The sequence below is a fragment of the Crocodylus siamensis genome, chromosome 10 (assembly GCF_052110815.1).
Source record: "Crocodylus siamensis isolate JL-2025a chromosome 10, ASM5211081v1, whole genome shotgun sequence".
In the NCBI taxonomy this organism is placed as follows: Eukaryota; Metazoa; Chordata; order Crocodylia; family Crocodylidae; genus Crocodylus; species Crocodylus siamensis.
The window spans coordinates 46,422,778-46,435,470 of record NC_143404.1 but is presented as its reverse complement, the minus strand read 5'-3'; the positions used below and the strand labels follow the sequence as shown (position 1 = coordinate 46,435,470).

At 49.9% G+C, this 12,693-nt stretch overlaps 1 long non-coding RNA gene across 2 annotated transcripts; it reads right to left on the bottom strand.

Annotated features, from left to right (window-relative positions):
* Positions 1-450: 450 nt before the first annotated feature.
* Positions 451-8,263, bottom strand: LOC149856543 (uncharacterized). 2 transcript variants are annotated; one of them, XR_016438329.1, is made up of 2 exons: positions 7,317-8,263; positions 451-3,083 (listed from the first exon to the last, which is right to left on the bottom strand). It is a non-coding gene; the product is annotated as an uncharacterized LOC149856543 (long non-coding RNA). The 2 variants fall into 2 exon arrangements; XR_016438330.1 differs by having other exon boundaries at positions 7,386-8,263.
* Positions 8,264-12,693: the final 4,430 nt, after the last annotated feature.

The following is a 12,693-nucleotide window of genomic DNA, read 5'->3' as shown; positions in this document are numbered from 1 at the left end:
TCTGTAGGACATGTTGTAGAATATGCGCTAACACCACCTGTCTTGCTAGGCCAGACTCTTTCACACACCCTGCTTCTATATTCACTTGCATGGCAGTGCTGCTGACAGACTCCACTGTACAGGAAGAGAACCAGAATGAAGAACACCTGAGAGAGAGGCACCTGGAGAAAATCATCTATGTTCAAGATGGAGTTATACTTCCCCTCCCACCTCCAGAAGTGACTGGAGCAGTCAGGAATGAGTTGAGCTATACTGAAGAGCCAGCTGCAAGCACTAGGCAGAGTAGCACCTTCCAGTGCTTTAACCCTTTGCACACTTCACGTAACCACAGGACAGCACCAAAGCAAACTACCCCCTGCCCCCATGGACATGCCCATGAGGTAAAAAAAAAACTCTCTCTCGGTTCGTTTTCTTTGGAGGCTCATTGAATAACAAATTCTTAGGCACACATTGTTGGTGAGACAAAAGGTATATATTTGCAAATAGGGTCAGAGGGAGAAGACAAAAGATCAAAACCCTCTGCCCCTGAGTACCATCATTAGCAGGCTTTTATCCCCTCTCTTCTGGCACGTGTACAGAAGCAGGAACTCTTACAACTCATTTCCGGTTCATACAAACATGCATGAGAATACGTCAGATCATGCATCCCATGTGTATTATAATTAACTACTTAAGTATGCGGGGCGGATAGGCTTAATATGTATTAGCTGATTGCGCCTGCTCAGAACGTATTTTAGGTTACCAAAAGTTCAAACCTTCTCTGCCCCAAGGACAGGACCATTAAAAATTGCAATTTACTCTTATCTACATGAGAACGCTAAGGAGTATATGCTTTACTCTAACAAAGAGATAGTAAATTTGCAGAACAAAGAGAGCTCTTAGAGTTTTCCTTCAGTTCCCAACCCCCCCCCTTCCCTCTCTCATTAGGGAGACAAGGAAGGCTGGCAGCCGTACTTAATCAAAGGACAACTATTGATGGGAGCTAACAGCTATTGATAATGCATTTTTAATAATATTTCTAACAATATTCCCCCCTCAAGATGCTTTCTGATCTTTACTTCATTTGGGCATATCAAGATAATTACGAGGGATTCTTCTGAGGACCATGACTTTTGCTACAGTCTGTGCTTTTAGAGGGACTGCTGCAACCTGCATTCCTTCTACTGTGGTGGTTATCAATCTAGTAAGACAAGGAATGAGACAAGGGATAAAAATCAAACCAGTTAGAGCACACAAAAGCACAAACCCTACTTTTTTCCACCAGGGTCCTCCAAATAATTGAAACCACCAGTCCTTATTCCATGTGGTTTCCCACGTTTGTATTGGTACATGGGCTATTTTCCTAATCTCTTTGGCAATCTCTAAGACCACCTTCCCGTTTTCATCTATTTGGAGGCAACAATTAGAAAGGTTGAACTTTCCACAGACTCCGCCATCCTCTGCGAGTAAATAGTCTAAAGCCATTCGATTTTGGTATATGGCTTCCCTCATCTGAGAACTTTGTCGAGCCAGCAACTCGAGAGCAGTGGCGGTCTGGTTAGTAATTACTTCCAAGACTGCCTGCAACCGGATGATTCTATTCAGCATATATATTGGTGTCCGGTAGCCCCAACTTCCATCATTAGCCCATGTAGCTGGTCCATAATACTCAATAATCCTCTGAGGAGGCCACTCATCCTCCTTCCACTTTTGGGAGCCACCCTGTGTCAAACTTACATCAATACTTCTCTTGGCCCTGTTCCAATCATCATACAAAGAGACTCCTAGCTTATTTCCACCCTCAGATGGTAACAAAAAGAAAGATGGTACAATTACTCCAATATAGCAGGTTCCCGTCCACCCTCGTGGTAGGACCGTATAGGCACGCTTTCCACAAATCCAATAATGTCCTTTTAGGGCCCTGTGTTCCCCTCCCAAGGCTAGGGGGTCACGGCTGTGGAAAAGAAGGGGATAGTATTTGGTGCCTTTATGCCCTAAAGGGCCAGTGTGATAGTTACTCAGTTTAAACTGACATTTCCATACGCCATCTTTATCCCTATACTCGCACTTGGTTATTTCATTTGTGTCATTTAAGGCACTCCAATATGCATTAAACCTTGCCACTGTGCCATTCAGGTGTGCCCATTGCCACTTATAAATGTAGGTAAATCGTTCGCCTCGGGTCTTTTCATATGCCTGACATCTGGTAGGGTCAGGATCGAAAGGTAATATTCTTGTCCTTTTGAGATTTTGCATCTGTGTGGAGATTGGGAGCCTAACAGCAGCAGAATTCCATTGATCAGCATACCTGCTGCATACTCGGGCCCATTTTAATGTCCATGTACACTGACTATGTCCTAACCTCTTTCTTGTACCATTACTGCTAATACAGTACTCTCCCAAGGCCACTTGGGAAAGATCCCAGCTGTGGTTCTCATTCCATTCTTGACCAGTACTCTTAACATCTGCTTTGTCACTGACTAACCATTTTGGGGCCAAAGGAAAAGCCCTCCAAGGCCACTGTTCTCCGGCCTCTCGGAGCCCCCCACAGGCCTAGCAGTTGGTAAGATTAAAAGTACTTGCAATTCTCTCCATCATATCAACATACAAATTTGTCCCTGGGGGAGTAATTTGGGAAAGCGGGGGCATAGGCCAGTGGCTAAGGCTATGCAATCCTGCTTCTTTCATTATGCAGATAACAACAAGGCACATTATAATTCCCACCATATTTTCCCTTTTACTTTCTGGACTAATTTTCTGAACTTTGATTAAGCCGTCTCAGGCGCACTTGGAGATCACCAGTAGGTTCACAGCTCCACTTGCTGGCTTCTTGTTCCGAAGACGACTCAGCTTCCGGAGTGAGTTCGTCTTGGGAGTTGTTGTCCTCTGACGCTTGTGGATGTCGTTTCACACGGGTATGGTGTATCCAACGGTCATGGCCAGCAATCTTTACAGCGGTGTGGGTTGTTAGAAGTACCTGGAAAGGGCCACTCCACCTCTCAGTCAGAGGTTCCTTTTTCCACCGCTGCACCAAGACCCAGTCTCCCGGGGAGAAGTCATGTACCGGTACGTCTAAAGGCAGGCGCTGAAAGGAGGCTGCATACCTGTGAAGAGAAAACAAGACAGACTGCAAAGCAATAACGTACATATGAAGCTCACTATTACCTAATTCAAAAGTTACATTCTCTCGCATCCCAGGAGGTAAGACTCGAGGCGGCTTGCCAAACATAATTTCATATGGGGTCAATTTAAGGCCCCGTCGGGGAGTGTTTCGAATGCAAGTAAGGGCGAGCGGCAATGCTTGAGGCCACTTAAGACGTGTTTCAATACAGATTTTGGTGAGCAAAGTCTTTAAAGTCCTATTCATACGTTCCACTTGTCCTGAACTCTGTGGTCTCCATGGTGTGTGTAATTTCCAAGTAACCTTGAGAGTTTGCGCGACTCCTTGAACCACTTTTCCCACGAAGTGTTGTCCTTGGTCCGACTCAATGGACTCAGGCAGGGAATACCGTGGAATGATCTCCTGCAACAAATACTTCACTACTGTAGCCGCAGTGGCAGTCCTGGTGGGCCAGGCCTCGACCCAACCAGAGAGCTGGTCTACCATGACAAGTAAAAACCCGTGATGTCCGGACCGTGGGAGCTCGGCAAAATCAATCTGCCATGCCTGTCCAGGGTACGCTGCCCAGGGTCTACCTCCCATTGGCACAGGGGGTTTCCTTCGGGGGTTTACTTTCTGGCATGTGATGCACTTGGTAGCAATGCGCTGAGCTTCTACATATAGCCCTGGAGCTACTGCTTGGCGGATCACTAGATCACCCATGGCCAAGCCTCCCATATGGGTTCTTGCATGGAGCTGTTGCAGCACCTCCCGAAGCAACGGCCTGGGTATCATGACTTTCCCTCCTGGTACCATCCACCACCCCTGTGAGTTCTTTTCTGCACAAGCTCTTTGTGCAAATTTATCTTCTTCAGGGGAATACTGTGGGACTAAATCTTGGATGTCTGGCCATATGGCATGGGACATGGCCTGCTTGGATACCTCCTCCGCTTCTCCCCCAATAAATGCAGCTTCCTTTGCTGCTGAATCAGCCTTTGCATTTCCAAGCTTATGCTTTTCCTCAGCAGCCTTCCCATGGGCCCGCACATGAATGACTGCTACCTCTTTAGGCTGGTGGAGTGCCTCTAGTAGCTTGATAATCTGGGGGCCATTAGCAATTTTATTCCCAGAGGCTGTAATAAAACCCCTTTCTTTCCACAATAGTCCGTGTGCATGGACTGTAGAAAAAGCATAGCGAGAGTCAGTGTATATATTAACCCGCTGGTCTGTCCCCAGCTGTAATGCTCGGGTGAGCGCAGTGAGTTCTGCGGCCTGTGCCGACCATGAGCTTGGCAATGACTCCCTCCATACTACCTTATCCAAGGTTACCACTGCACATCCTGTTCGTCTTTTTCCATCGATGACAGAGCTGGAGCCGTCTACGAAGTATTCAACATCTGGGTCCTCAATTGGGTCCTCAGCAAGATCAGGTCGCACCTGTGTGGTTTGATTTAGGACCTCAAGGCAGTCATGCATCGGTTTTCCTGGCTCCGGCAGCAAGGTTGCAGGGTTTAAGGCTGTAGTATGTTTGAAAGTAAGTCCTGGATTAGAGAGCAAAAATATCTCATACCGTGATTGTCTGGAGGGGTTAAGAAATTTCCCTCCCTCAGTCCCTAGGATCTGGGGAACTCCATGAGGAGTGAGTATTTCCATATCCGCACCCATGACTATCTTCTGGGCTTCTTCAACAACCACTGCTGTGGCTGCCACAGCCCGAAGACAGGCTGGCCACCCGAGTGCCACTGGATCTAGAACCTTTGAGTAATATCCCACGGGTCTCCAGGTCGGGCCCGATGGCTGTGTCAGCACCCCTGATGCAACCCCTCGATTCTCATGAACATACAGTCGATATGGCTTTTTACTGTTTGGGATGGCCAGGGCAGGGGGCTGGGTTAATGCTGCTTTAAGCAGATCAAAGGCATGCTGCATTTCTTTATTCCATTTCCATTTAGTGAGACTCTCCTTAGTTAGTGAGTCATATAGTGGTCTAGCCTTCCCACCATAATCTGGTATCCATAGTCGACAGAACCCAGTTAGCCCTAGGAATGCTCGTAGCTCCTTGGGTGACTTAGGTGGGGTTAGACCTTGGATTGCCTGTATGCGATCTGCACTTAGGGCTCTGACTCCTTTTGAGAGCTTATATCCCAAAAATGTGACTTCAGGCTGACATATCTGGGCTTTCTCTCTAGAAACTTTATATCCCTTTTTTCCCAGAGTGTTTAGGAGTGACCTGGTGGCTTCCTCACAGAGCTGCAAGTTTGGGCTTGCAACTAGCAGGTCATCCACATACTGGAGGAGAGTCACTGCGGGGTGTGATCCCTTCCACTCCTCCAAGTCCTTCTGAAGGGCAAGTCCGAAAATATGAGGGGCTGCTACGAATCCTTGTGGGAGAACTGTCCACATGAGTTGGGCTTTATGGAAGGTGTCTGGATCCTCCCATTCAAAAGCAAACAATTTTTGACTGTCTCGGTGAAGGGGAATAGAGAAGAAAGCATCTTTCAAATCTAGCACTGAAAATATTTCAGCTTCCCCCGGTACTTGTGTCAAAATCGTGTGAGGGTTCGGGACTACAGGATGGTCTGAAAGGACCTTCTTATTTACTGCCCGTAAGTCTTGGACCAGTCTGTATGAGACCCCATCTGCCTTCGGCACTCCAAGGATGGGGGTGTTATAGGGTGAAGACCCTTCCACTAGCCATCCGTACCTCTTGTATTTCTCTATTAACGGCTTGAGTCCAGCTCTGGCCGCTCGGCTGAGTGGGTACTGCTTTACCCGAACGGGCCCCTCCCCATCCTTGAGTACGATCCTTACCGGGGAGACGAACTTAGCTCGCGCAGGGGTTCCATCAGCCCATACTGAGGGGTCTACTCCAGTCATGTGATGTTCTGGACTTACTGCAGGGCATCGGTCCTCCAGGAGAGCCATCTGATAGTTCGAGCTCTGCTTGACAGGTAGCTGGACCACCATCTGATCGTCTCTGAAAAAGATCTCAGCTTGCAATTTTGTGAGTAAGTCCCGCCCAAGGAGTGCAACCGGGCAACTTGGAGAATACACAAAGGAGTGCTCAAGCAAATGATCTCCCACTTTGGTGAGGAGTGGTTTACAAACAGGGAGTCGGGTTTGCACTCCCTCAATCCCTTCTACAAGTACATGCTGTTCACTAGTTCCTGCACAGGGGGGTTTTTCTGGAATCATTGAAAATGTAGCCCCAGTATCCACCAAGGCTTCAAAGTTTTTGCCACCAACCCTAATGGTTACCATGGGATCTTCTCGGGCTCCAACCCGAAGGGTAGTGGTCTTAGATCCCTGTCCCCTTCATTCTGAATCCTCACCCTTGTCTTCTGCCCGCATGAGGTGACCTCTCGGTTCCCTCTCTCTCTTCTCCTTCAACTTCGGGCATTCCCTTTTCCAGTGTCCTTTCTCTTTGCAATAAGCACAAACGTCTGCTCCCACTCTTTCTCCTTTCCCCTTCTGCATCCCAGCCTTTTCAGAGTTCCCTCCAGTTATAGCAGCTGCTAGTGCTGCCATCTGTCGCTGAGCCTTTTTATCCTCCTTGCGCTCCTGCACTTGCTCACGATTCCCATACACCTTATATGCAATTTCCACCAGCTCTGAAATCGGTTTCCCAGCACCTCCCTCAGTTTTCTGTAACTTCTTACGGATATCAGCAGCAGATTGACCAATAAACATAAGATTTACCATGCGCTGGTTATCTGGGGCTTCTGGATCCAGATCCGAAAACCTGCGAAATGCCTCATACAGCCTCCCAAGGAAAGCTGAGGGATCCTCCTCTTTAGACTCAGGAAGTACAGGCGCCCCCCCCCGAGTCTTTTTCTTAACAAGCATCACATGAGACTTTACTAAGTAATTCTTAATCCAAGGTGGCTGATTTTGAACCACCCACAACCAACAATCAATATAAGGAAACTGATTCCAATACCCATTTTGCATAACAATTTCATGGATAGCTATCACTTCTTTTAGCACAAAGGATCCTTTCGGGGTCCAGTGGACCCCAAATGTTGGCCACTCGAGTTGACAGAACTTAATTAAATCATCTTTTTTTCATTTTTATTCCGTAATCGGCCGGCCTTGCAAATTTATTAAAATGACGTAATAAGCACCTTAGAGGGGTATCCGTGTTTTCTACACGGGAGCTAACCGTACCCATTTTGCCCACAAAAGTGCACCCAAGGCACACCAAATACCAAAAAGTCCCTTACAGCAGATGATTTACCATGAGAACATGCACACCTCCTGCTCCGGACCCAGAACCAAATTGGGCAAAGGGAGTTCGTATACTCACTCAGATACCCCAGAGATCTCGATCCAAAGCCAAAAATGTGTACCTGGAGACTCCAAAAAAAAAACAAAATTTGCATAGGAGCTCTTAGTGTTCCGGATGTTCCGGCTCACACCTCAAGCCCCCCCTCAGGGCGAGCCAAAAAGAAAGGCTCGGCGCGCAAACCCCCCAGGGGGGCAGAGACGATGTGCCGACGAACTCCGGAGTTATCCAAAGAATGCCCCACGTTGGGCGCCAAATTGAGGTAAAAAAAAAACTCTCTCTCGGTTCGTTTTCTTTGGAGGCTCATTGAATAACAAATTCTTAGGCACACATTGTTGGTGAGACAAAAGGTATATATTTGCAAATAGGGTCAGAGGGAGAAGACAAAAGATCAAAACCCTCTGCCCCTGAGTACCATCATTAGCAGGCTTTTATCCCCTCTCTTCTGGCACGTGTACAGAAGCAGGAACTCTTACAACTCATTTCCGGTTCATACAAACATGCATGAGAATACGTCAGATCATGCATCCCATGTGTATTATAATTAACTACTTAAGTATGCGGGGCGGATAGGCTTAATATGTATTAGCTGATTGCGCCTGCTCAGAACGTATTTTAGGTTACCAAAAGTTCAAACCTTCTCTGCCCCAAGGACAGGACCATTAAAAATTGCAATTTACTCTTATCTACATGAGAACGCTAAGGAGTATATGCTTTACTCTAACAAAGAGATAGTAAATTTGCAGAACAAAGAGAGCTCTTAGAGTTTTCCTTCAGTTCCCAACCCCCCCCCTTCCCTCTCTCATTAGGGAGACAAGGAAGGCTGGCAGCCGTACTTAATCAAAGGACAACTATTGATGGGAGCTAACAGCTATTGATAATGCATTTTTAATAATATTTCTAACACCCAGACCAGCCCTCCTCCCAACCCCAGAAATGCTCAGATCTCACAGTCAGAGTCACACAAGTGATTGGGTCAGATTGCAGGAAGATGTTGCTATCCCATACAAAGTGGTGGGCTCTGTTTGCTTGGGAAACAAGCTAAACGGAATAAAGAAGCCAGTGGGGAAGCTTAGATAGGATTGTTTGGGAGATGGATTAAATGGCTAGAAAGTTCCACCCTGCCATCTCTGGCCTACAGGACGCAATGGCTGAACTTCACAACTGGCAATAAGTAAATGCATTTTATTTAAACATGGGCATTACCCTGATTATCAGGTTCTGTCCATTTACACCTGCCTGCGTGTGAGGACTAGTAACTGTGTAGAGGTGTGTGCATGTATATATATATATTAGCATGTATTTCTTATTTTGATAAGCACTCACTCATTTTGCAGGTTCATCCCAGTGTGTGAGTGGCATTCACTTTCACACACAAGACATAAGCAATCTTGCTCACAACCAAAGAGTGTGTAAGGCATTATTTTAGTGAAGCCTAAAGAGCAACAATTATCTGACTAGGAAGAAAAAAGAAAAAGAAAACACAGGCAGTTCATTTGCTATAGACCAGGGCTGCCAACTAGAGGCCTGCAGGACACATCTGGCCCTCAAGGGGTTAAGCTATAGCTCCTCCTTCCCCTCCCCCCACCACTGTCCCAGCTGTTGCCAGAGTCTCCAGGCTCCCCTCCCACACCAGGTTTCACTGCCTGCCCTCACACTGGAGGCAGGGCAGGACAGTGTGATGGTCTGCAGTGTGGGGAGCCACGCAGCCTGGGGGATATGGAGACCCTGTGTGTAGCCCAAGTGTACATGGGTATGTACCCCCTTTTCCAGTTGAAGAGGGTTGTTAGCTGGCAGGTGTGCTGTGGATGAAACTGCAGACTACTCAGTTTCCCTCTGTCCCAAAGGAGCCACGCCAGGACAATCTGGAACTTAACCATATACAAATGTATTATTATTTACATAAATGGATAAAAAATAGACAAATATAAACATAGAGAGATAGATAGATATTTAACAGTAATATAACATATTCAGTTATATGTAACTATAAAACTATAAAACTTATTTTCAGGTAAGTAACAGGTAAACACAAGTAGGTGATAGCAAGGGGGTCCTAGAGGATCCCTAAGGTACGGTTATAGACTCTATTAAACTACCAATACACAAATAAGTACACAAAATATAAGACACAATATCACAAAATGTAAGGCGCGCTCTCACAAAATATAAGACATATCAGCCTCAGACTAAACTTAACTCCTTAAGCCCCAGGGCCCCAGGCAGCCCTGGGAGGGCCTCGCTGGGTGTTCCCTCCCCTGTGGAAAAGACCCTTTTCCCCAGATAACTCACGGCATCCCCTTGGTCAGTTGCTCCTCACTTGCGAGGCCTCCGAGGCTAATGACTCCCCCTGGACTGACGCCCGCTGGGGCCCTGGGCACCTTCATGTACACTGAAGGGCTCAACCTTCTGGTAGGGGTTGGAGGCCAGGGCTGCCTCGTGCAGCACCAGGGCTCGGTCTGCTCCTGGACCCTTCATGAAGCGTCTTCTGCACCAAGTTGCTGGCCCCGTGTCAGCAGTGGCAGACCTGAGTTACCTCAAGCAGCTCCATGGGTCTTGGCTCACTGGGGACCCAATGTGCAGCGAAGCCTGCACCAAGGCCTGGTTTCTTGGTTGGAGGCCCAAACCATCTCAAAAGGCTCCCAGGGCCTCAGACCTGCCATGCACCATCCATGCACCAAAAAAACCTGGTCGATTGCCAGAAGTTTGGGGACCCAAGCTGCCCTGTGTAGCTCCCAAGGACCCAGTCCACACTGTAAACTGCTCATGCACTGAGGGCCTGGCCTCAAGCCAGGGGTTGTGACCCGAGCTGCCTCAAATAGCTCCTAGGGTCCTGGCTCCATGCACCATGCTCCTGGCTGCCTGCCAGGGTTGCAGACATGAGCCACCTCAAGTGGCTCCCAGAGTCTGGGCCCCATGTGCCGCACTGCGCGCTGACTGTGGCTGGAGCGTTGGACTGATATCAGGAGTCTTTGGGGCTCTTCTGGGTGCTGGCTCCACCTGCTGGGCAGCTCTTCCCAGCTCTACTTCTGCCCCACTCCCTTCTCCATCCCCTGACATGGTCTGCCATGTGCTGGGCATGAAGCTCCTTTTATTCTTCTCTTCAGAGGCTCCACCCCCTGAAGTTTTGCCAGACATGCAGAGTACAGTCTTAAACCAGGTTCAGGGCTCTCTGACTTGCAAGGGGTGGGGCAAGGTCCTCCCTGCCATTACCTGACTGGTGGATGGGCTCCACTAATCACACCAAAGATTTTCCAAGCCCAGATGCCCAAAGCTGTTATCAGTAAGTCCATCACATGTGTAATGTAGTGCAGGGGCCCTGGCAGGGTACAACAGGGAGGTGACTGTGGGGGAGGGTGCAGGGCACATGGTGTGGCATATAGGGTGGACAGGTGCTGGCACAGTGAGGAGAGGCAGCCAGGCTGCACAGTGAAGCACAGCATGCAGCCCCCATGGCATGCAGCCTGGGGACTGTGAGGCTTGCATGCCATGTGACTGGGGGGTGCTGTGGCTCCCACACAATCATAAGTTGGACAACCCTGCTATAGATCACAGAAATATGCAATGCAAGCAGAGCCTACCTTAGGGAAAATGGTGCTCTGGGCAAACCTGTATTTAGCACCCCACACCCTAGTGCATTCCACCCCCTCCCACCCCACGCAATGAACCTCCCTAAGTCACTGGCACTGTGTATGTGTGGGGGGAGGGGTTGGTGAGGGGGTTGGTGTGGGGTTGTAGGGGCATATGTGAGATAGGTGTGGGGAGGGGTGTGGAGAGGGGTATGTACTTAAGGGGTACATGTGCCCCAGTGAGTGCAGGTGGCAGGGGACCCCGTGGGCTATAACAGGGCAGCACTTGTCTGCTCACCTGAGTTACTGGCCTGGTGCCAGGCAGCAGGGCCCAGGGGGCAGCGGGAGCATGGCACAGAGAAGCAGGAAAGGCAGACAGGTTGGTAGTAGGCAGGGCTTCCTGCACAGGAAGCCAGACCCAGCAGCAGGGTGTCACCACGCAACACCACCGGACCACCCATGCCCTTGCCCTCACCCTTAGCTCTGGTAGCAGTGGCCAAGGGTGGGGCTGCAGCTCAGCTTCCAGGCCCAGCAGGTCAGTGATGGCAAAGCCCTTGGCATGCAAGCTGGACTGCCCAGCCACACTGCCTTCTTGCTGGGCACCACTGCCTTACCCTTGGCCCAGCCCTCGGTGCCCTTCTCCTGGCCTGTCATGATGCCTGGCAGTGCCTGCCATCACCACCCAGGGGCTGTTTATCCTGTTACCCCACCTGGCTGGCTCCAATCAGTTCCAGGTGCAGCTGAGAGGGTGTGGGAGCAGACCCTGCTACCCAGCCCCTGGGATTAGTTGCCATCATAGAATCATAGAAGTAGGGTTGGAAGGGACCATGTAGATCTTCAAGTCCTCCGACAGTTCCTGCCCTATACAGGAAGCAAGGCAGAGCAGGGTCTGTGTGCACTTGCATGCATACATGTGCATGTGTGTGCCTGGATGACTATTTTTTTTAAATGTAAAGGCAGGACACATAGCTACCTCCCCAGCCCCCCTTCCCCTGCCGATGGCATGGCTGGAGCAGAGCCAAGTGGGGCAGGGGAAGACGCAGGATGCCTGTTGCAGGCTTGGGGCTCCCCACCCTGTTGCCTTTGCCCCAGGCTTCCCATACTGGCCATGTGCCCCCCACCTACCTGGCAGCAGTGGGGGGCACAACTCCATGCTGCCACCACCCCAGCAGCTGTTGGACGGGCAGGGGGTGCATTGCCATGGCAACGCAGGGCTCCCAGGGGAAGGGCAGCAGGGCAGGGAATCCTGAGCCTGCAGTGGGCATCCCACATCTGCCCTGCCCTGCACACAAATCTGGAGGGGTATGTACCCCCCCATGCCTCCCCTTGGGGCTTGAACACAGTGGCAGGGAGCCACCCTCCCCCATGCCCCTTGGATGAGCCACCTGTAGCTCTGTCCTGCTCCCCGCCCCAGCCCTGGGCCCCATGCGGGACCCCATGCTCTGCCCAAGCTTCTTCCCACAGCTGAAACAGCCTCCGCCAGCCCTGCTGGCATCAGCACAGGGGTTGGTGAGGCAAGGATGGATTCCCTACCCACCCCATCTATAGCCTGCACAGTGGGGAGAAGAAAGGGGAAGCCCCTGGAGGTAGGGTCTTCCCTCCCCTCCACCCACAGCATGGCTCTGCTTCCCTAGCCTTGGCTCTTCACCTCACCTCTCAGCCACAGGGGACAGGTCAGGGGAGGGAGGAATGGCCCCCCACTCCTACCATGGCTCACCAGTCAGGGTCTGCACAACAGGTGGGGGGGAAGCCGCCAAGGC